Source organism: Orcinus orca, chromosome 14 (assembly GCF_937001465.1).
Source record: "Orcinus orca chromosome 14, mOrcOrc1.1, whole genome shotgun sequence".
In the NCBI taxonomy this organism is placed as follows: domain Eukaryota; kingdom Metazoa; phylum Chordata; class Mammalia; order Artiodactyla; family Delphinidae; genus Orcinus; species Orcinus orca.
This window is the reverse complement of record NC_064572.1, coordinates 87,702,168-87,724,984: the sequence shown is the minus strand read 5'-3', so window position 1 is coordinate 87,724,984 and position 22,817 is coordinate 87,702,168. Positions and strand designations below refer to the sequence as shown.

The 22,817-nt window shown below is 47.1% G+C and overlaps 1 protein-coding gene across 3 annotated transcripts in view; it reads right to left on the bottom strand.

Annotated features, from left to right (window-relative positions):
- The window catches only part of MGMT (O-6-methylguanine-DNA methyltransferase), a 344,622-nt gene that overhangs the window by 22,777 nt on the left and 299,028 nt on the right, over window positions 1-22,817 (bottom strand). The gene's annotated exons all lie outside the window — the stretch shown is intronic.

Below are 22,817 nucleotides of genomic sequence, written 5' to 3'. Positions count from 1 at the left end.
GAGACGGCGCGGCAGGAGGGCCCTGGGCACTTCGGAGCAAACTGCACCGCCTCGTAGGGGCAGCAGGCCCGCCTTCTCCTCACGGGGCCATTAACACCCCGGACAGGGCGGCAGAACCCAGCCGTGACGGAATCCGGAAGGGCCCGGCTGCGGGGGCGGAAGCGTGGGTCACGGGGGTGGAACCAGACACAGCGCGGGACGCACGGGAAGCCCCGCCCTCCCGCCGCTGTGAGCTCTGCAGCGGGTGGGGGGCGGTGGCTCGGTGGACGCCGCTGAATCACAAGCTAGTCGATACCCTTTCAGGCTGGGAAAGCCCTGCCGGCGACTTGAAGGAAAGAAGCAGTGCACAAGCAGCCCGGCTCGCTCTCCCGCTCGAACAAACGGCAGAGGAGAGGAAAGTCCACCTCCCTTTCCTGCGCTGCTGATCGGGGGCACCTGGGAACCCAGCTTGCCCGAGGGGAGCTCCTCGGCCCGCAGTCTGGATGGACAGTGCCTGGGGGCACGGTGGGCAGGTGGGCCCAGAGCTCGGCCCGGCTCAGCCCTGAGAGCCCGGAGGCCTCCGTCTGCGTACCCGCCTCTTGGGAAGATTGTGAGTTTCTGTGAGATGCACAAGGTCCACACAGGAGCTTTAGAAACTGTAAAGTGCTGCGCGGGTGTCAAGACTATTCTTGTTTCCGCACGCGAACGATTCATGGAATCAGTGACCCCAGTCCTTCCTCAAAAGGAGCCAGCAAATACCCAGGTAGGGCAGGCCTGGCATAAACCCCCGGAGACCGAAGCGGGTCTGCAATCCCCGTGGGTGTGCCGCTGCCCCCGCCCCGAGCGACGGCAGGCTCCGGGGGGCAGGCCAAGTCTTGGGGGCTCTCGTCTGGACCAGCAAGGGAAGCACACGAACGTGCAACCCTGGACCGTGACCCTCAAGGTGTCTGGGACAGGAGCTGGAGGGCTCGAGCCCTCCGCTAACAGCGAGGCACGGATAAGGCCACACCGGCCATCACGGAGACGGAACCGGGGACGTGCGCCTCAGGCGGGCCAGCTCGGGGGCCGCCGGCTCTCCTAACCGCTGCGACGATGCTGATGAGCACGTATTGATTTCTTTAGTGCCTCTCCGGAGCCCCAGAGCACTTGGCGCACTTATTGGAAAGTGCCTGCAACCAAATTGAAGACAGGCCCAATGAGGAGAATCAATCCAAACGTTAAGGGTATCTGAGGGCTTAGGAGCAAATGGGGAGAGACAACAGGTATTCAGCCTCCCCCAGATCCAAACACTTAAGGAAGATGCTTTGCCCCACGCCGTTCAATAGCCTGCTACTGCCTTGCCAGCAAAACGGAAAGTAAGAGGTTAGTGTCTGCGCACTGCTGTCGGATGGGCCCGGCTTTCAGGGAAAGGCCTCAGACAGTCTGCAGATCTACACGCGCTAAACGGCGCCCTGGGCAGCTGCCTGCCCTGCGGTCCCACCCCCGGCCCCCTCAGGCTGCCTTGGGCACTCGCTCGACACCCAGGCCGGCCCTCAGAAAACAACACAGTTTTCTGAAAAGTTTCTGCTTGGAAGTAATTTCAAACCGACAGGAAAGCTGGCGGAACAGAACCACGTAGCGCACGCCCACCAATCCTTCGCCCAGATTCACGTCCTGCTGAGAGCATCGTTGCTGATCTCCTGCCTATTTTTTCTGAGCCGCTTGGGAGGGACGCATCGTGGGTATTCATCCCAAACTTTCAGGGTGTGTCTCAGGGGTCAGGGCACTGCTTCCAACTTCAGTAACTGCAGCATCGATGCAGAACTTCAATCGACCAATAATGCCCTTCCCACACTCCCTTCTAACCTAGGACCCGTCCAGGAGCAGGGATTGCAGTTAGCTGCCCTGCCTCCTTACTCTCCTTTCCTCTGGAACATTCTCAGCGCCTCTGTCTTCTCTGACATTGATGTTTTCTAAGAAAAATCCTTGTTTTCACGGCAGCTTTCACCCCGGGCTGCTGGGCTATAAGAGCCCGCTGTGTCTCCCACAGACACGGGGACCAGATCAGCCTGGGTCGCCCAGCTGTGGCCACGTGTGTTCAGAACCCACGGACGGCGGCATCCGGTGCTGGAGGGGTCAGGCCTGAGGCTGCCCATGTGCAGGTACTCCTGAAGTGGGCACGGGGCGTGCAGAGGGTGCACGTCGCTCCGGGCAGCGCTCTTTGGCCACAGACTCGCGATGCAGGCGGCAGCCCCTCAAGGGTCAGCGCTCAGGGGACCAGCTCCCAGCTGAGCCTCACCTGCAGCATCACAGACAGGCATGGACGCCGAGGACCCCGTTTCACCTTTGGCTGAGCGCGGACTTGACAAAGACCGATCGATATTAAAAGTGATCTCTTTCTCGTCTTGGGAACATCTCCCCCATGGAGCCCTGTAGGCAGCTTTGCAGAACCCAGTGGAGTCCAGGGAAGCCCAGGGAAGCAGAGCAGCCTCTGAACACAGCCGCCCCCTCACCTCTCCCTAACTTTGGTAACACGTGGGGAAATGAATTGGGAGCTGGAAGGAGAAAGAAGGATGAATGGGCATGTGGCGCAGAGTCCTGAGACGGGATGGTCAAGGCCTGCCCCTCAGCCCAGGGTCCTGTGTCTATGACGGGCTCTGTGCCCTCCCAGGGGGCCGGGGCCGCAGACTCCAGAGGAAGGTAGGAGCACCCATGCGTGTGCAGAGGAAGCGGGGCCTTGGGAGACAGAGGCCTCCGGGCTGCGTCCGGGTGTGCGGACGGGGCCTCCATCACACTGCTGGACCAGGCCGGTGGTCTCGAGCCTGTGGGCCGGAGCGACTCTGAACGGCTTCCTCCCTCTGCAGCTCCACTCTGGGGAAGGGGCCCTGACAGACGTGTTAGTACTAAATAGTTCCCTTAGGAAGAAGAGAAGGGAAGGGAGGGGTCTGGGGAGGAACAGGGGGCAGTGGAGAGAGAGGTGAGAGCGAGCGAGCTGCTGCGCGATGCAAGAAGAGCACACACCTTGTTCCCTAAACCCCCAGGTGCCACTGCACTGTGACACGAAAGCCCACAGGGAAAAGGGCTGTGGCAGTTCCCGTGCAGAACTATACTTTATCAGTTGCCAGTGTTCACCATTCTGAGGCTCATACAGGGAGGAGGCCCCCTTTGGAACCGATCTCACTCATGAACATTCTGTGACGTGGAGCCAGACAGGGTGAATCGGTATAGGATAAGATACAGAAGGGTGAATCGGTATAGGATAAGATACAGAAGGAAGAGATGAGCTTTAAAAATCCCCAAACAAAACCCCTGCTGTTTGCAGGCAGAAGTTAGAGAGAATGTAAAAGAATTCGGATTACCTAGCTGATTGAAAAATAAAAGTATTTCACATTTTCAGATTCGACAGTCAGCAAAATATTCCTAAAGGAACACATGGCCTCAGAGTAAAGACGGAATTAAGGGTATGACTCTAAGAGCTCAGACCACGTTTAAGAGTCTTACAGACCCTCTCAGCAAGAGAAAGAGGGCTTCTAAAAACCTGAGGGGCGTTGTCTCATAGAATCCTGACATGTCCAAAGTAGAGAGAGGTCTGTCTTGAAAAGAATTACAGTTGTGACTTCTGGGGGCATAGAGGAAACGCTTAGAAGACTCACAGGAGACCTACAAAAATTTTAAGAGAATTATATTAATAAGAGCACTACCAGCTGGACTAAGGGCAGGGGGGGCCGATACTGTTCAAGATGAAAAGGCGATTCTGGGCCTCCAGATTTCTATGAGCAGAAAGAAGACAGAGAAAGCTACTGATCTTCAAACATGGGTCAATTCTGATGGAAAAGAATCACTAGAGAGCAGAACAAGAGGACATTGGAGGGCTTCTCTGGTGGCGCAGTGGTTGAGAGTCTGCCTGCCGATGCAGGGGACACGGGTTCGTGCCCCAGTTCGGGAAGATCCCACATGCCGCAGAGCGGCTGGGCCCATGAGCCATGGCCGCTGAGCCTGCGCATCCGGAGCCTGTGCTCTGCAACGGGAGAGGCCACAGCAGTGAGAGGCCTGCGTACCGCAAAAAAGATAAAAAAATAAAAAAAATTGCAGCTGTAATTAAAGATCTCTCACAAAGAAAACTCCAGGCTCAGAGGGCTTCACTGGCAAATGCTACCAAATATTTGAAGGAGAAATAAGATAAATCTTACATAAACTCTTTCAGAGAAGAAAGAAAGAGGCAGCATTTTCTGACACATTTTGTAAGTCCGGTATAAGCCTGATATAAAAACTTGAGAATAATGAAAGAGGAAAGGAAATTACAGGCCAATATCTTTCTTGACCAGAGACACAAAAATCATTCACAAAATATTAGCAAATTAAACTGACAATATATAAGAGAATACACCATGACCAACTGAGCTTATTCTAGGAATGCAAGGTTATTGTAACATTTGAAGATGAACTGTAATTCACCACATTAGTAGAGCAAGGAGAACAACCATTTAATCATCTCGATAAGTACAAAAAAACCATTTGACAAATTCAACTCATTGATTTTGAAAACTCTCAGCAAACAAGGAATGGAAGGAACTTCCTCAATGAGATAAAAAGGCATCTATGAGAAACCTACAGCTAACATCAGGTTCAGTGGCAAGGACCTGAGTGATTTTCCCTCAAGATGGTGACCATGGCAAGAATGTCCATTCTTTTCACTTTTATTCAACACTGACTGGAGGTTATGACCAGTGAAATAAGGTAAGAAAAAGAAATGAAACACATAAAAATGGGAGAAGAAGTAAAACTCGTTCTTGCCCCACAGATGAAATGATTATACATGGAGAAAATCCTAAGTAATCTAAAAGAAAACTACTAGGATAAATTAGTAAATTTTTTAAGGGTGTAAAATTCAAGGACAAAATAAAATACGAATTGAGTCAATGTCATGAAAGAAAAGGACAGTGTGAGAAACTGTCAAAAACTGGAGGAGGCTCAGGAGATATGATGAGTAAATGCAATGTGGTGTCTGGACTGGACCCTGGATCAGAGAAAGAACATCAGTGGGAAAACTGGCGAGATCTGAATAAAGTCTGTAATTTAGTTAATAGTATTTACCAACGTTAATTTCTTACTTTTGACAGTTGTACCGTTGTTACATAAGACGTTAACATGACAGGAAACTGGGTCAAGGGCATATGGGAACTCTTTGTACTATCTTTGCAAGTTTTTTAAGTCTAAAGTTATATCAAAATAAAAAGTTTAAGAACACAGAAGACATCATTGGAGGCTTCTTGAATGAGACGGAAGCAACATGGCTCTGGTGGCAGCTACAGCAGCAGCTGCTCCACCAGGCCAGGTTCCTGTGTGAGCCCAGAAGCTGTTCCTGGGAGCTCAGCCCTTGAACTTCCTGCCAGTGATTCTGTAGCTACATAATGCCCTGTAATAAATTTCTTGCTTAAACAGCAAAAGTCACTGCTAAGAAAATGAAAAGGCAAGCTGCAGACCAGGAGAAGATATTTCTACCATATATACTCACACAGAGGAATTGCTTCTAGACTATACAGAGAGGTGTATAGGTGTCAACATTGAGGTGACAAATAGGAAAATGAGAAGGGAGTAAACAGCCATGTCATCAGGGAGATTATAAAAAAAAAAAAAAGAGCCAGTTTTTTAAGGAAACTCCATATACGACCCAGCAATCCCACTACTGGGCATATACCCTGAGAAAACTATAATTCAAAAAGAGTCATGTACCACAATGTTCACTGCAGCACTATTTACAATAGCCAGGACATGGAAGCAACCTCAGCGTCCATCGACAGATGAATGGATAAAGATGTGGCACATATATACAATGGAATATTACTCAGCCTTAAAAAGAAATGAAATTGAGTTATTTGTAGTGAGGTGGATGGACCTAGAGACTGTCATACAGAGTGAAGTAAGTCAGAAAGAGAAAAACAAATACCGTATGCTAACACATATATATGGAATCTTAAAAAAAACAAAAAGTTCTGAAGAACCTAGGGGCAGGACAGGAATAAAGATGCAGACGTAGAGAATGGACTTGAGGACACGGGGAGGGGGAAGGGTAAGCTGGGACGAAGTGAGAGAGTGGCATGGACATATATACACTACCAAATGTAAAACAGATAGCTAGTGGGAAGCAGCCGCATAGCACAGGGAGATCAGCTCGGTGCTTTGTGTCCACCTAGAGGGGTGGGATAGGGAGGGTGGGAGGGAGACGCAAAAGGGAGGGGATATGGGGATATATGTATATGTATAGTTGATTCACTTTGTTATACAGCAGAAACTAACACACCATTGTAAAGCAATTATACTCCAGTAAAGATGTTAAAAAAATAAAAAATAAATAAAATGCATTGATACAAAAAAAAAGAATGAATAAACAAACTGTGGAATATTCTTACAATGGAATGTTACTCAGCAATAGAACATGAGCTTTGGATTCAGGTAACACTACAGCTGACTGCAGAAGCACCGCGTGGAGTGAAAGAAGCCCAACAACAAAGGGTGCCCACTGGGCGATTCCACTCACAGCAAGTTCACAACAGAACGAATCCACGGTGACGGGAGCAGAACAGGGCGGCCTGTGGGGGAGGGGATTGACTGGAAGGGGGCAGGGGGGAAGTTCCTGAAGCGACGAAGAAGTTCCATGTCTTTAAAATTTTTTTTAATTGAGGTAAGCAATACATAATGTCAAAAGCTACGTTTTAACCACTCTGCACAGCTCAGTGGCACTGAGGACATCCACCCTGCTGTACAGGCACCGCCACCATCCATCTCTGGAACTTCTTCAGCACCCCCGACTGAAACTCTGCACCCGCTAAACACTAACTCGCCATTTCCTCCTCCCCCAGCAACCACCACTCCTTCTGTCTCTGTGGATCTATTATTCCAGGTGCTTTGTATAAGTGGAATTATGTAATATTTGTCCTTTTTTATCCGGCCTATTTTATTTGGCATTATATATTCAAGTTTCTTCCACGCTGTAGCAGGTGTCATAATTTCCTTATGAAGGGTAAATAATATTCCACTCTATGGATGGACCGCATTTTGTCTGTCTATTCATCCAATGATGGATAATTTATGTTGTTCCCACCTTTTAGCTGTTGTGAATAACGTTACCAAGAACAAGATATGAGTGTGCAAACACCTGATAGCGAAAAGTTCTGCATCTTGCCTGGGGTGTTGGTTACGCAGCGGGATACATTTTCAAAGCTCACTATACAGGGCACTTACAACCTGTGAAGTGGCGCACCCCTCGTGCCCTAACCACGACAGGCCTTAGGTATAGCCCTCCGTTCCCTCTGCTCCCCTCTACTCACCCCTGCCGCCTCGGGGGCTGGGGAGGAAAGCCCCCTCCCACTTCCTCCAGCTTGAGCCAGGGCTCCCCACCTGCTCCCCATCACTCAGTTCAACCCCCATGCGCCGACTGGGAGTCACACTGCGTGTGGGGGACAGCAGGTCTCCAGGGAGACACCAGGGGTGGGCCCCCTGCACCCCACAGCACTCTGGGCTTTGTCTACTCACCCCACGATCTTCTCTCTTTGCAGCTGAGCCCCTGGAGGCAGCCTGCCCCCGTACAGCAGCCGTGGGGCTGAGCAGGCCATGTCCGCTGCCATCGGGGAGGGGTCTGTGCCCCCTGAGCGGTTCCCGGGGTTCCTCACACAGAGGGCGTCAGGCTCTGCCAGCACCTTCGGGATGACTCGCATATGTTTTTTAACAAGTCAACAGTAGAGTTGAAATAGGCTTAAGGCCCTCTTGCTTTCCTTGAAGAAAGTTCTGTATTGTATTAATAAAGAGAAACAGTAGGAATCGTGGCAAAAATAATAAAAAAGACAGCTCTGTTGGGGAGGAGGTGCCGCAGCTCTCCCTAGGGGATGGACGTCTACTCTGGAGCTAATTCTTTTCTGAAATAAGTTTGATCTGTCCTCACAGATGATCAAAGCAGCGTGCGGCCCATGAGGACGAGCGGGATGCTGGAAATGCTGGAGGCGAGCTCCCGGTCTTGGAGGAACACAGCCCGTGTTTTCCCTGCCTCGGCTTCCACGTGCTGGGAGTGGGATCCATCCACAGCCCAGTCCCGGTGCCCCGGCATCAGCCGTGGGCAAGCGGGTCAGGTGGGGCTCTGGGCGAGGCATCCAGGAAGGGCAGAGGAACCCCTAACCCCAACTCCCAGGCGCTCCCCGCACCGCTGGCCCCTCCAGCCCGACGCAGGGAGGGGCACTCTGCCCGGCCTGTAGCCAAAGGAAGCCGAAGTCCCCCCGCCTCCCCTGCACCCATCCCCAGAGCCAGTCCACACCCGGGCAGGGCACAGAGAACAGTGCTCGTTACTGGTTTACCCTCCTGTGGGGCCCGGCAGGTTGTTCCTGAAGACTACAGGGTCCCTGAAAAGCCTGGCTCAGCGCACGGCCCCGGCTGCCACGGCCTTGCTCTGGGTCTCTCCGCTTGAGGTCAAGGGTGGGAAGCCGCTCTCCGACCCAGGTCCAACTGGGCGGGACTCTCACAGCCTAGAACAGGCTGGCCCTGGGCTGTCCTCAAGCCTTTCAAGCACTTTCTAATTTTCCTGGCTGTTTTTCAAAAGCTCCTTTTTCTCCTCCATAAATTGACCTTTAAGAGTGGTTATTTGATATACAAAGCAGACAGCTTGTCATTACTTAATTCCTTAAATGATACACCAGCATTTGGACAAAGGATATACTAGCATTTCATAAATGTTAACACCTATATAAAATATCGTATTGTTGTCAATAATATCAAGATATTAGTAATGCCAACACTGTCAGGATACCTTTGACTAATCAAACTGTATCAATATTAGGGTTCAATTTGAAAATAGTACCCTAATTGTAAAAAAACTCCAAAGGAAGGCCTTTTTAGTTAGAAATAAAACGATTCAATACAATGGTAGGTTGTATTACTACTGTAAGCCCAGAGAACTTTTCTTGAGGTTGCAAAAAGGAACATATGGTGCCCATTTAAAATGCACCAATTACATAGAAGGCATCGGGTGGGTATGAAACCATTTACTGAGCTCAGAAACCTGGTGAGCAGAGGCCGGGCCACGGCTGGGTATGGGCGTGGGCTGGCTCCCATGGGAGTTCTCCACCACGCCGGCCACGGAGTGCAGCTCATATTCACACCACTCGTAGCCGCTGACCGACGCTGCCTGAGTGAAGATGCATGGCACAGCAGACAGGGGTGCAGGGGAGTCTCAACTCCATAAATCTACACCCTCCGCGGTTTACAGTGCCACGCTGGTGGGTGTGTTACTCAGCCCGCCTTCCCCCATTTTTCTTTTTATTTTGGGGGATTGGGAAATGAAAGATGTATTTACTTTGAAGCTGATTTTATTTTTTCAGCATCTTCAGGAGTTTGTATTTTTCCCTAAAAACTACCTGAAGAGCCAGGAAGCCGTCTGGTCCTCACAGAACTTGCCCCCATCTCGCTGCCCCTTGAGCTGGTGCTGGTGCATTCCCACAGCAGTGAACAAATGCTGGGAAGACATCGCTCCTGCCTCTGGGGAAGATGTCCAGTAACAACGGATGTTAAGAAAGCAGCACGATTATCTCCCATATCGTTTCCAGACACCATCTCAGTTCACAGGTTCCTGGCAAAGGAGATGGGGCACAGTAAGGGACAAAGGACCAAAGACAGTGACACAGCACAGATCAGTGACTTTGGAAACAAAATACAAATATTTGGGGGCAGACACATCAATTTAAGTTTCGTACGTGAAGTGAGACCTTAGTAAAATGTTTCTGCTTTCTTGCATTCTTTCTTATTGTATGTGCTAATTAAAAACTAACATTTCATTATGGAGCAACTCAAACATATGTGAAGTAAACAGAATAGCATAATGAGTCCCTTCCACCTGGCATCCAGCTTCCTAACCCATCAACAGTCTGCTTACCTTGCTTCCTCTATGCCCCTCACCCTCCAATCGCCACTCCTTTTGATGTCAAACTTATATACCTTATATACTTCGAATCACACAAATCTCAACATATTTAACACATAATAGGTACATTTGTTAAGCTACATCCCTGTCAGGATATAGATTTGTTTCATCACCCCAGAAAGTTCCCTTATGCTTCGTCCTAGTTAACCCACTCACTCCACTCTGGGCAGCCAGCCTTCTGAATTTTTTCCCCGTGGATCAGTTTTGCATCTTCCAGAACATCATATAAATCAGGGGTCCCCGACTCCTGCGCTGCGGACCGATGCCGGTCCGCAGCCTGTCAGGAACCAGGCTGCACAGTGGGAGGTGAGTGGTGGGCAAGCGAGCAAAGCTTCATCTGCCGCTCCCCATCGCTCGCATTTACCGCCTGAACCATCCCACCCCCCGGCCCGGTCCGCGGAAAAACTGTCTTCCACGAAAATGTTGGATATAAATGATAAAGCTTGTACCCCTCTGTGTTCAGCTTCTTTCACTCAGCATAACATCTATGAGAGTCACCCATGTTACTGCATATACAAGGTATTTCATTTCTTTTTATTGCTGAGTAATATTCCACTGTATGGATATATGACGAATTGTTTATCCATTCTGTTGGGTGTCACTTAGGTTGTTTCCAATTTTTGAATAATTTTAAAAATTATGAGTACAATGGCTGAATTCTTCCAGCTTCATTCTTTTTCAAGGTTGTTGTTTTGACCCGCCTAGGTTCTTTGCGTTTCCATACACAATTTAAAAAAAAAAAATCTTGTCAATTTCTGTAAACGCCTGCTAGGATTAAGACTGGAGTTACTTTGGAGTTTTCCATCAATTTTCAGAGAACTGACATCTTAACAATTTTCCAATCCATGAACATAGTATATCCCTCCATTCATTTCGGTCATCTCTATTTCTCTAAGAAATATTTTGCAGTGCTTCACGTAGACGTCTTACACATCATTCATTAAGCCTGCTTCTAAGTATTTTGGGGTTTGATGCTATTATAAATAGTATTCCTGTAAATTTCCCATTTGTTTGCTGACGGTATATAGAAATATCATTGGTTTTTGCATATTTGCCTTATGTCCACGACCTTGCTGAGTTCTGCAGCTCTTCCCTCTTGGTTCACTAGAATTGTCTCGGTACAGAGTCAAGCCGCCTGCAAACAGGGGCAGTTTCACTTCCTTCCCACCCTCATGACTTTTACTTGTTTCACAGCATAGGCTGACACGCCAGGTAGCCTTGGCTAGAGGTGCTGAGAGCAGACACATGGTCTCTCCTCATCCTGGGGCAAAGCATTCCAGGGTTTCACCTTTAAGTGTTTTATCAGTTGTGGGCTTTTTGTAGCTGTCTTCCATCAGATTGAGAAAGTACCTCTTTAAGCCTAGTTTGCTGAGAGTTGTTTAAATAAGGGGTTTTTTTTTTTTTCAAATGCTTTTTCTGCATCTACTGAAATGATCTCCTTTTTCTCCTGCACTCTATTACTATGGTAAATTATACTGATTTCTGAACACTTTTTTCAATTTCCTATAATATTTTATTTATTTGTACACAGCAGGTTCTTATTAGTTATCTACTCTATACATATGAGTGAATATATGTCAATCCCAATCTCCCAATTCATCCCACCACCACCCCCTCCTACACTTCCCCCCTTGGCATCCACATGTCTGTTCTTCACATCTGTGTCTCTATCTCTGCCCTGCAAACTGGTTCATCTGTACCATTTTTCTAGATTCCACACATAAATGTTAATATATGATGTCTGTATTTCTCTTTCTTACTTCACTCTGTATGACAGTCTCTAGGTCCACCCATGTCTCTACAAATGACCCAATTTCATTCTTTTTTATGGCTGAGTAATAGTCCATTGTATATATGTACCACGTCTTCTTGATCCATTCGTCTGTCTATGGACATTTAGGTTGCTTCCATGACCTGGCTATTGTAAACAGTGCTTCAGTGAACATTGTGATACATGTTTCTTTTTGAATTATGGTTTTCTCTGGGTATATGCCCAGTAGAGGGATTGCTGGGTCACATGGTAATTCTATTTTTAGTTTTTTAAGGCACCTCCATACTGTTCTCCATAGTGGCTGTATCAACTTACATTCCCACGAACAGTGCAAGAGGGTTCCCTTTTCTCCACATCCTCTCCAGCATTTGTTGCTTGTAGATTTTCTGATGATGCCCATTTTAACCAGTGTGGGGCCATTCTAACCAGTGTGAGGTGATGCCTCATTGTAGTTTTGATTTGCATTTCTCTAATAATTAGTGATGTTGAGCAGCTTTTCATGTGCCTCTTGGCCATCTGTATGTCTTCTTTGGAGAAGTGTCTATTTAGGTAGTCTGTCCATCTTTTGATTGGGCTGTTTGTTTTTTTAATATTGAGCTGCATGAGCTGTTTGTATGTTTTGGAGATTAATCCTTTGTTTGTTGGTTTGTTTGCAAATATTTTCTCCCACTCTGAGGGTTGTCGTTTCGTCTTGTTTACAGTTTCCATTGCTGTGTAAAAGCTTTTACGTTTCATTAAAAGCTTTTACATTAAAAGGTCCCATTTGTTTATTTTTGTTTTATTTCCATTACTCTAGGAGGTGGGTCAAAAAAGATCTTGCTGTGATTTACGTCAAAGAATGTTCTGCCTATGTTTTCCTCTAAGAGTTTTATAGTGTGCGATCCTACATTTAGGTCTTTAATCCATTCTGAGCTTATTTTTGTGTATGGTGTTAGGGAGCCTTCTAATTTCATTCTTTTACATGTAGCTGTCCAGTCTTCCCAGCACCACTTATTGAAGAGACTGTCTTTTCTCCGTTGTATATCCTTGCCTCCTTTGTCATAGATTACTCGACCATAGGTGCATGGGTTTATCTCTGGGCTTTCTATCCTGTCCCATCGATCTATATTTCTGTTTTTGTGCCAGCACCATATTGTCTAGATTACTGTAGCGCTGCCGTATAGTCTGAAGCCAGGGAGTCTGATTCCTCTCTCAAGATTGCTTTGGCTACTGGGGTTTTCTGTGTTTCCATACAAATTGTGAAATTTTTTGTTCTAGTTCTGTAAAAAATGCCATTGGTCATTTGATAGGGATTGCATTGAATCTGTAGATTGCTTTGGGTAGTACCGTCATTTTCACAATATTGATTCTTCCAATCCAAGAACATAGTATATCTCTCCATGTGTTTGTGTCATCTTTGATTTCTTTCATCAGTGTCTTATAGTTTTGAGTACAGGTCTTTTATATTCTTAGGTAGGTTTATTCCTAGGTATTTTATTCTTTTTGTTGCAATGGTGAATGGGATTGCTTCCTTAATTTCTATTTCTGATCTTTCATTGTTAGTGTATAAGAATGCAAGAGATTTCTGTGCATTAATTTTGTATCCTGCTACTTTACCAAATTCATTGATTAGCGCTAGTAGTTTTCTGGTGGCATCTTTAGGATTCTCTGGGTATAGTATCATGTCATCTGAAAACAGTGACAGTTTTATTTCTTCTTTTCCAATCTGTATTCCTTTTCTTTCCTTTTCTTCTCTGATTGCCATGGCTAGGATTTCCAAAACTATGTTGAATAATAGTGGTGAGAGTGGACATCCTTGTCTCATTCCTGATCTTAGAGGAAATGCTTTCAGTTTTGAGAACTGAAAACGATGTTTGCTGTGGGTTTGTCATATGTGGGCTTCCTTATGTTGAGGTAGGTTCCCTCTATGCCCACTTTCTGTAAATGGTGTTGTAATTTTACCCATTGTAAATGGGTGTTGAATTTTGTCAAAAGCTTTTTCTGCAACTATTGAGATGATTATATGGTTTTTATTCTTCAATTTGTTAATATGGTGTATCACATTGATTTGCATATATTGAAGAATCCTTGCATCCTTGGGATAAATCCCACTTGATCATGGTGCATGATCCTTTTAATGTGTTGTTCGATTCTGTTTGCTAGTATTTTGTTGAGGATTTTTGCATCTATATTCATCAGTGCTATTGGTCTGTAATTTTCTTTTTGTGCCGTATCTTTGTCTGGCTTTGGTGCCAGGGCGATGGTGGCCTTGTAAAATAATTTTGGAAGTGTTCCTTCCTCTGCAACTTTTTGGAAGAGTTTGAGAAGGATGGTGTTAGCTCTTCCCGAAATGTGTGATAGAATTCACCTGTGAAGCCATCTGGTCCTGGACTTTTGTTTGTGGGAAGATTTTTAATCACAGTTTAAATCAATTTCATTACTTGTGATTGGTCTGTTCATACTTTCTATTTCTTCTTGGTTCAGTCTTGGAAGGCTGTACCTTTCTAAGAATTTGTCCATTCCTTCCAGGTTGTGCATTTTATTGGCATAGAGTTGCTTGTTTTATTGCTTGGCATAGAGTCTCTTATGATGCTCTGTATTTCTGCGGTGTCTCTTGTAACTTCTTCTTTTTCATTTCTGATTATATTGATTTGAGACCTCTCCCTCTTTTTCTTGATGAGTCTGGCTAAAAGTTTACCAATCTGGTTTATCTTCTCAAAGAACCAGCTTTTAGTTTTATTGATCTTTGCTATTGTTTTCTTTGTTTCTATTTCATTTATTTCTGCTCTGATCTTTATGATTTCTTTCCTTCTACTAACTTTGGGCTTTGTTTGTTCTTCTTTCTCTAGTTCCTTTGGGTGTAAGGTTAGATTGTTTATTTGAGTTTTTTCTTGTTTCTTGAGGTAGGCTTGTATTGCTATAAACTTCCCTCTTAGAACTGCCTTTGCCGCACCCCACAGGTTTTGGATCATGTTTTCGTTGTCATTTGTCTCTAGGTTTTTTGTTTTTTGTCTTTGATTTCTTCTTTGATTTCTTCAGTAATCTCTTGGTTATTTAGTAACGTATTGTTTAGCCTCCATGTGTTTGTGTTTTTTACGTTTTTTTCCCTGTAATTGATTTCTAATCTCACAGTACTGTGGTCAGAAAAGATGCCTGATATGATTTCAATTTTCTTAAATTTACTGAGGCTTGATTTGTGACCCAAGATGTGATCTATCCTGGAGAATGTTCCGTGTGCACTTGAGAAGAAATGTAATCTGCTGTTTTCAGATGGAATATCCTATGAATATCAATTAAATCTGGTCTATCGTGTCATTTAAAGCTCGTGTTTCTTTATTAATTTTCTGTCTGGATGATCTGTCCATTGGTGTAAGTGAGGTGTTAAAAAAGCCCCCCACTATTATTGTCTTACTGTCAATTTCCTCTTTTATAGCTGTTAGCATCTGCCTTGTGTGTTGGGGTGCTATGTTGGGTGCATATATATTTATAATTGTTATATCTCCTTCTTGGATTGATCCCTTGATCATTATGTAGTGACTTTCCTTGTCTCTTGTAACATTCTTTATTTTAAAGTCTATTTTATCTGATACAAGTATTGCTACTCCAGCTTTCTTTTGATCTCCATTTGCATAGAATATCATTTTTCATTTCCTCACTTTCAGTATGTATGTGTCCCTAGGTCTGAAGTGGATCTCTCTCTTTTGTTTTTTCTATTGTTATTATTTTTAAATTTATTTATTTATTTTTGGCTGCATTGGGTCTATGTTGCTGTGCATGGGCTTTCTCTAGTTGCAGCGAGCAGGGGCTGCTCTTCGTTGCAGTGCACGGGCTTATTGCAGTGGCTTCTCTTGTTGAGGAGCACATGCTGTAGGCGCGCTGGCTTCAGTAGTTGTGGCTCGAGGGCTGAAGAGTGCAGGCTCAGTAGTTGTGGCACACGGGCTTAGTTGCTCCATGGCACTTGGGATCTTCCCGGACCAGGGCTGGAACCCGTATCCCCTGCATTGGCAGGTGGATTCTCAACCACTGCACCACCAGGGAAGTCCCTGAAGTGGGTCTCTTGTAGACAGCAATATATATGGGTCTTGTTTTTGTATCCATTCAACAAGCCTGTGTCTTTTGGTTGGATCATTTAATCCATTCACATTTAAGGTAATTATCGACACGTATGTTCCCATTACCATTTTCTTAATTGTTTTGGGTTTGTTTTTGTAGGTCCTTTTTTTTCTTCTTTCTTTTCTTTTCTTTTCTTGTGTTTCCCACTTAGAGAAGTTCCTTTAGCTGGTTTGGTGGTGCTGAATTCTCTTAGCTTTTGCTTGTCTGTAAAGCTTTTGATTTCTCCGTTGAATCTGAATGAGATCCTTACCAGGTAGGGTAATCTTGGTTGTAGCTTCTTCCTTTTCATCACTTTAAATATATCATACCACTCCCTTCTGTCCTGCAGAGTTTCTGCTGAGAAATCTGCTGTTAACTTTATGGGCGTTCCCTTGTATGTTGTCATTTTTCCCTTGTTGCTTTTAATAATTTTTCTATGTCTTTAATTTTTGTCAATTTGATTATCATGTGTCTTGGTGTGTTTCTCCTTGGGTTTATCCTGCCTGGGACTCTCTGCACTTCCTGGACTTGGGTGGCTGCTTCCTTTCCCATGTTAGGGAATTTTTCGACTATAATCTCTTCAAATATTTTCTTGGGTCCTTTCTCTCTCTCTTCTCCTTCTGGGACCTCTATAATGAGAATGCTGGTGCATTTAATGTTGCCCCAGAGGTCTCTTAGGCTGTCTTCATTTCTTTCTATTCTTTTTTCTTTACTCTGTTCCATGGCAGTGAATTCCACCATTCTGTTTTCCAGGTCACTTATCTGTTCTTCTGCCTCAGTTATTCTGCTATTGATTCCTTCTAGTGTATTTTTCATTTCAGTCATTGTATTGTTCATCTCTGTTTGTTTGTTCTTCAATTCTTCTAGGTGTTTGTTCTTCAAATCTTCTAGGTCTTTGTTAAACATCTCTTGCATCTTCTCAATCTTTGCCTCCATTCTTTTTCTGAGGTCCTGGATCATCTTCACTATCATTATTCTGAATTCTTTTTCTGGAAGGTTGCCTATCTCCACTTCATTTAGTTGTTTTTCTGGGGTTTTATCTTGTTCCTTCCTCTGGTACATTGTTCTCTGCCTTTTCATTTTGTCTATGTTTCTATGAATGTGGTTTTCATTCCATAGGCTGCAGGACTGTAGTTCTTCTTGCTTCTGCTGTCTGCCCTCTGGTGGATGAGGCTATCTAAGAGGCTTGTGCAAGCTTCCTGATGGGAAGGACTGGTGGTGGGTAGAGCTGGGTGTTGCTCTGGTGGGCAGAATTCAGTAAAAGTTTAATCTGCTTCTCTGCTGAATGGGTGGGGCCGAGTTCCCTCCCTGCTGGTTGTTTGGCCTGAGGTAACCCAGCAGTAGAGCCTACAGGCTCTTTGGTGGGGCTAATGGTGGACTCCGGGAGGGCTCACGCCAAGGAGTATTTCCCAGAACTTCTGCTGCCAGTGTCCTTGTCCCTACAGTGAGCCACAGCCACCCCCTGCCTGTGCAGGAGATCCTCCGACACTAGCAGGTAGGTCTGGTTCAGTCTCCTATGGGGTCCCTGCTCCTTCCCCTGGGTCCTGATGAGCACACTACTTTGTGTGTGCCCTTAAAGATTGGAGTCTCTGTTTCCCCCAGTCCTGTCAAAGTCCTGCAATCAAATCCTGCTAGCCTTCAAAGTCTGATTCTCTAGGAATTCCTCTTCCCTTTGCTGGACCCCCAGGCTGGGAAGCCTGACGTGGGGCTCAGAACCTTCACTCCAGTGGGTGGACTTCTGGGGTATAATTGTCCTCCAGTTTGTGAGTCACCCACCTAGTGGTTATGGGATTTGATTTTATTGTGATTGCGCTCCTCTTACCGTCTCATCGCGGCTTCTCCTTTTTCTTTGGATGTGTGGTATCTTTTATGGTGAGTTCCAGGGTCTTCCTGTCAATGACTGTTCAGCAGTTAGTTGTGATTCCGGTGCTCTCCCAAGAAGGAGTGAGCGCATGTACTTCTACTCCACCGTCTTCAATTTCTGAACACTTAACCAACCCTCCATTCCTGGGATAAACCCACTTGATCACTGCTTGATTTTCTTTGCTAATATTTTGTTAAAGTTTTTGTTTGTTTTTTGCATCTATATTCATGTAAGGTATGGTTTATAATATTTTTCTTGTAATGTCTTTGTCAGGTTTTGGCATCAGGGTTATTAATATTTTGAACATGTGTTACTGAAGTTTCCACTAATGTGACAAATGTAAATATAGTCAGAAAAGAGAAAATGTCTTAGTAGTATTATAATGGCAGGGTGTGTATTTTTTTTGCACTGGGAACACTGCTGCAGTCTGAAGGTCTAAAGGAGGGAAGAGAGGATAAAGCTGAATGAGAAGGGTAATGGGAGAGAAGTCAAAGCTGAGGCCTGACAGTGGTTTTGGGTTCCTCACTCCCCCCCGTATATGAAGCCTGACTTCTAAGTTAATTATCTCCTCAAAGTTTTCCTCTTGTCAGCTTTTTAGGCGGAATCAGTTTTCCAGTTACAATGGAAGTCACTGGAAAAACAGATATATTTTCTCAAGAGTTAAGTCTAATTAAATCTAGGAAACGTTGAAACTAAGGCATATCAAATACTGTACGTAATAGTGGCATTTTAAAAGGTGATTAAAAGAAACAGAAGTGGCTGGGGATCAGCAGGCAGTGACCCAGAGACACACAGCCCTGCTTCTAAGGAGCCTGGGGTCCAGTGAGGAGGGTTGGTGGCTGACAGTCAGCGACCACAGACAGGGGGCCCTGACCTGGCACAGGGCTGGGAGGGTCACGACAGTGAGGAGTGGGTGCAAAGGCAGGACCAGCAGCGTCAGAGGGAGATGGGTGAGCAGGGTGGGGAGGGAGAAGGGTCAGGGGGAGAAACACAGCGACGGACAGCTGAGCCACCAAGGAGCTTGCTGAGCTGGAGGAGGGCTGTGGGATACTGCCCACCATCTGGACCGCAGGTCTGCAAGGGGCCCCACGCTCTTCTGCTCTGGGCTCCTAGGAGGGTTGTGTTTTGCCTGCCCTTCTGACACCTGCTGTGCGGGCTCTCAGAGCTGAGGCTGCAGAAGCAGGCGCCACAGTCACCCACTAGCAGTTGCTAGGGTAACCGTACTCTAATATAAATAGCAATAAAATTAATCAGGGCCTGAAACTTGGGCAACTTCTTCAGACACCAGCTTACTGGCTCTCTGTGGTGACCAGGTAGGTGGCTTCCACACTTCTGTTCAATTTTTGAGTGTGACAAAAAAGCACAAGACCAATTTTATCACGTACTCTGAGTCTCCTGGTTCAATCAGTGACCTGGTCCAAATGAACAGATCTAGCCCTTGGATGCATGGCAAGGCTCATTCGTTCTGGAGGTCAAGGGCGTCTTTGGAGAAAGGCAGATTTCATCACCTGCCCCAAACACTCTGTTTCCAGAATCTGGACCCCATCTATAGAACTGTGAGATGATAGATTACAATAAACTTCCAGATCTGACCTCAATCCCACTCACTGCACACTCTGTCTTCACGGCATCACATGATTTGAAATGATCCTGCTTTCCCCTTCTTTACTACTGTCTTCTCCAGAATGTAAACCCACTGGGCAAGGACTCCACCTGCCCTGCTCACAGCTACATCCCGAGAGCCCAAACCGTGCCTCACCCATGGCAGACACTCATTCCCTTGTTTGAGGAGCAAATTCATTCATTCATGTATCAGACAGCCATTGTTGAAATTTGTACACTACGGGCTCCTCTGAAGTACCCAGTGCAACTGCCTTGGTGAAAGGCTCGAGACTTTAGTCCAAAGGCCTGATTTAAGCTCCCTCCAGTGCTCGAACTTACAGGTCCCAGCACATTTTTACACCCGAACCTCAGTTTCCCTGCTGTAAATTGGATGGAATAGTCCTTACTCACAGCCCTGGAGAATTAAGTGAGAAAGCATATGCCAAAGTGCTGGTAAGGTTCTGTGCAGACGTGAGGCGTGGTTCCGATGTGCATACAGAGGGAGAGACTGTCCGTGAAAATGAAGTGGCTGGTCCAGGACCTCGTGGTCGATGGACAGCGTTGTTTGCTGGGGCTCAGGTGTGATGTTTTTCAGGGATTTTTAAAATTTTTATGTATTTTTTTGGTATTGAATGCTATTATAAAGGGGTTGAATTGCATTTTTAAAATTGCTCCACAGTAGAGGTTTCCGTATGAGCTATTTTGGAGAAAAAAGGAAAATTTTTTTCTACTGGAGTACCACAGTTAATTTACGTTAACAACTTACACATGAAAGGATGTATGTGAACTCTTTTGTGATACAAGTCCAAAAGCTGACAGAAATTTGGAAATTTCTTCTATTTTAATGCTGTAATTTAATTCACAATGAATTTCTCTTCAAGTGTGGAACATTTTCCCCTTGATTTTCACATGACTTGGTAATAAGAGCAGTTGTATGGGCTCATCAAAAGTAGAAGAAAGCTGATAGAGTCGAGATATTCAGTGTAAATATTTAGTGCAGGGGGTTGGCGGCTTTTAAATTTGCATCTTGATCTAAATGTATCTGCTGATTTCCCATCTGCTAATATTTTCCCATCTGCTAAATACCTGCCACCAGGGAAGGGGACGCCTTTGTCTTCCCCTGCTTAACCTCCATGTCCCCTTCACCTGAACTTGGAGACAGCACCACTGCGCCCCTCAGAGCGCCCCCCCGCCCCCCCCGACACACACATACACACGGGCACACGCTCTGACCACAGGTACCAGCGCTGGCCCAGGAGCCCGTCACAGAGAGCTGGGTTAACCCGGGGATTCGCGGCCCAAAGACCCCTGGGCGTCGTCCCACCTCGTGCAACTTGGTGGAGCCCAGGCAGCAGCCGTCCTGGGATGCAGGCCAGTCCCTGGGGAGGAGGTGTGTGTGTGTGTGTGTGTGTGTCTGTCAAACACCCACTGCAGACGATGCAGCCCCAAAGGCAAGGCTCTGCACCACAGATGAGATGGGAGGCGGGAGGCGGGAGGCGGGAGGCGGGAGGCGGGAGGCGGGTGACGGCGGCTGTGGCAGCAGGACGCTGGCAGGGAAGCCAGCCCCGGGCCCTGGGTCGGTACCACCTCCCGCGTGGACACCGGGGGCCGTGTGGACCATGACAGTCCCACGCCAACCCCACCCCCTCCCTCCCTGAGCAACATGGTCGGTGTGTTAGCAAACTCGCGTCATCTGTGCCTGTCATTTACACCATGAGGAGCTTCCCCTTGCCATGTTTAACCCTAAGAAGCCTAAAAGCACCAGCTGCTCCCCTCTGGGGGCCCTGAGCATGTGCCGACCCAGAAGGCAGTTCTGGTGTGGCCTCCGGCCCCTCTGGGAAGGCCAGCTCTCCAGCGTCCAGACAACTCCACCAACACACCAGGGACAGAGAAGGAAATGGCCCCCAAGAGCAGGAGTTAACGTTTTATGCTTTAAATCAAGTCCATCGCGCCGACCACGCAGACATTTGACGGATGGTGGGAAATAACAAATCTCAGTTTTGCTGGGAGCTTGCCTTCGTGCAAAGCCAGAGATGAATAAAATACATGAGGGCGCACCAAATACACTGCAAGGACAACATATACAAACGGTACATTAAGCATCATGGAAGGCAGTAAAGGGCTGGAAACAGGTCCTTGTTGGCAGCTGGGCTCTGGTTCTGGGTCTATCTGTGCAAACGGACTCTCCTCGTGCCCCTCAGTTTCGGGATAGCTCATCAGGAACTGGGGAGTCTGACCCGCCTAATTTCTCCCGCCTCTTCCTTGCTAAATTACAAGTTCCCGGGCACACGCTCGGCCCCCGCCGGGCCAGCCTTCCCTCCACGCGCGGAGCAGTGTCAACAGAAAGGCTCCCGTGACATTTCTGCTCTCCATCAATTACATGTGGGCTCTTCACCGCCAGGAGAAAATACATATTGTGCTCCAGCGAGAGCCATTGTACCGAGGTCAGCAGGAACTCATTGTCCTTTTTGCTTCAGAACAAGGCAATCCTGACATCTGTAAGATTTGCTATAGATAATCCAGGTGCTATACGCTCAGAGCAATGGGCCGGCGGAGGGGAGGGGGGAAGCGAGGCTGGGAGAGGGGAGAGACAGATAGACAGACGTTGAGGGGTCTCCTGAAGGCCGGACCATTCAGTCCTGGGCTTGCCTGGGAAGGTTTCACCGAATGGTCTGCATCATTTAAGGGGAAAGTAGGCACTTGGCGAATATCTACAACACTGTGCTGGATGGCCCACCGCATACCACCCCCCCCCAATCACTGGAGCTGGACAAGTCGGGAAAGGAACCCACCAGAGAGACACTGAGGGGCTCATGTCCCCGCCTCCCAGCATGTGGCCTCGAGTCCTAACGGGGTGCCAGGGAGTCACCGACCGGACAGCTCATATCGCTAAGTGACACGGGCTGGGGGTCAAAGGCTCAGGAGGCGGACGGGCCGACTGGAGCAAGCCTGCCCCGCAGAAGCACCTGCCTTTTAAGTCCGTGTGAGAGGAAATCAAAAGCAGATTTGACGACCAGTCAGGGAGAAGCTCTTCTCCAGAGGAGAGATTATTCATGGAAAAGAAAATTCGGCGACAGGCAGGGGACTATGCTGTGAAGACAAAAGGACTACGAAGGAGGGAGAGAAATTCCGACGGGGCTTCCGTAGGGCAGCAGGGAGACTCGGGAGCAGCACTTGAGCTGCCTCCCCGCCGTGTCAGAGGCACAGGCTGAGTGTGTGCACGGGCACGCCCGTGTCACAAAGTGTGTGCGCGCACGTGTGTTGGCGCATCTCCCCAGCCTTGGTGTGGGGCCTGTCGAGGCGGGGCTCGGGGCCGGGGGGAGTGGCGAGGGACCTGCTCCAGAACACAGCTTCTGCTTTTCCAGCTGCGGGGGGATGGTAACGCTCCCCCGAGTCCTGGGAGCTCTGGCTCCGCTGCTGGCCCAGCAACAAACGCATCTCCACTTGGGACTTTCAACCCTTAGAGACGACATCTCTTCAGCCTGTAACTGTTCCCTTTGGTCATATCCCGAAAAGTGAGCATGTGATTTCAATCTGAAATTAAAAGTCGTGTCTGAATAACACAACTGCATTCTCATTTCCTAATA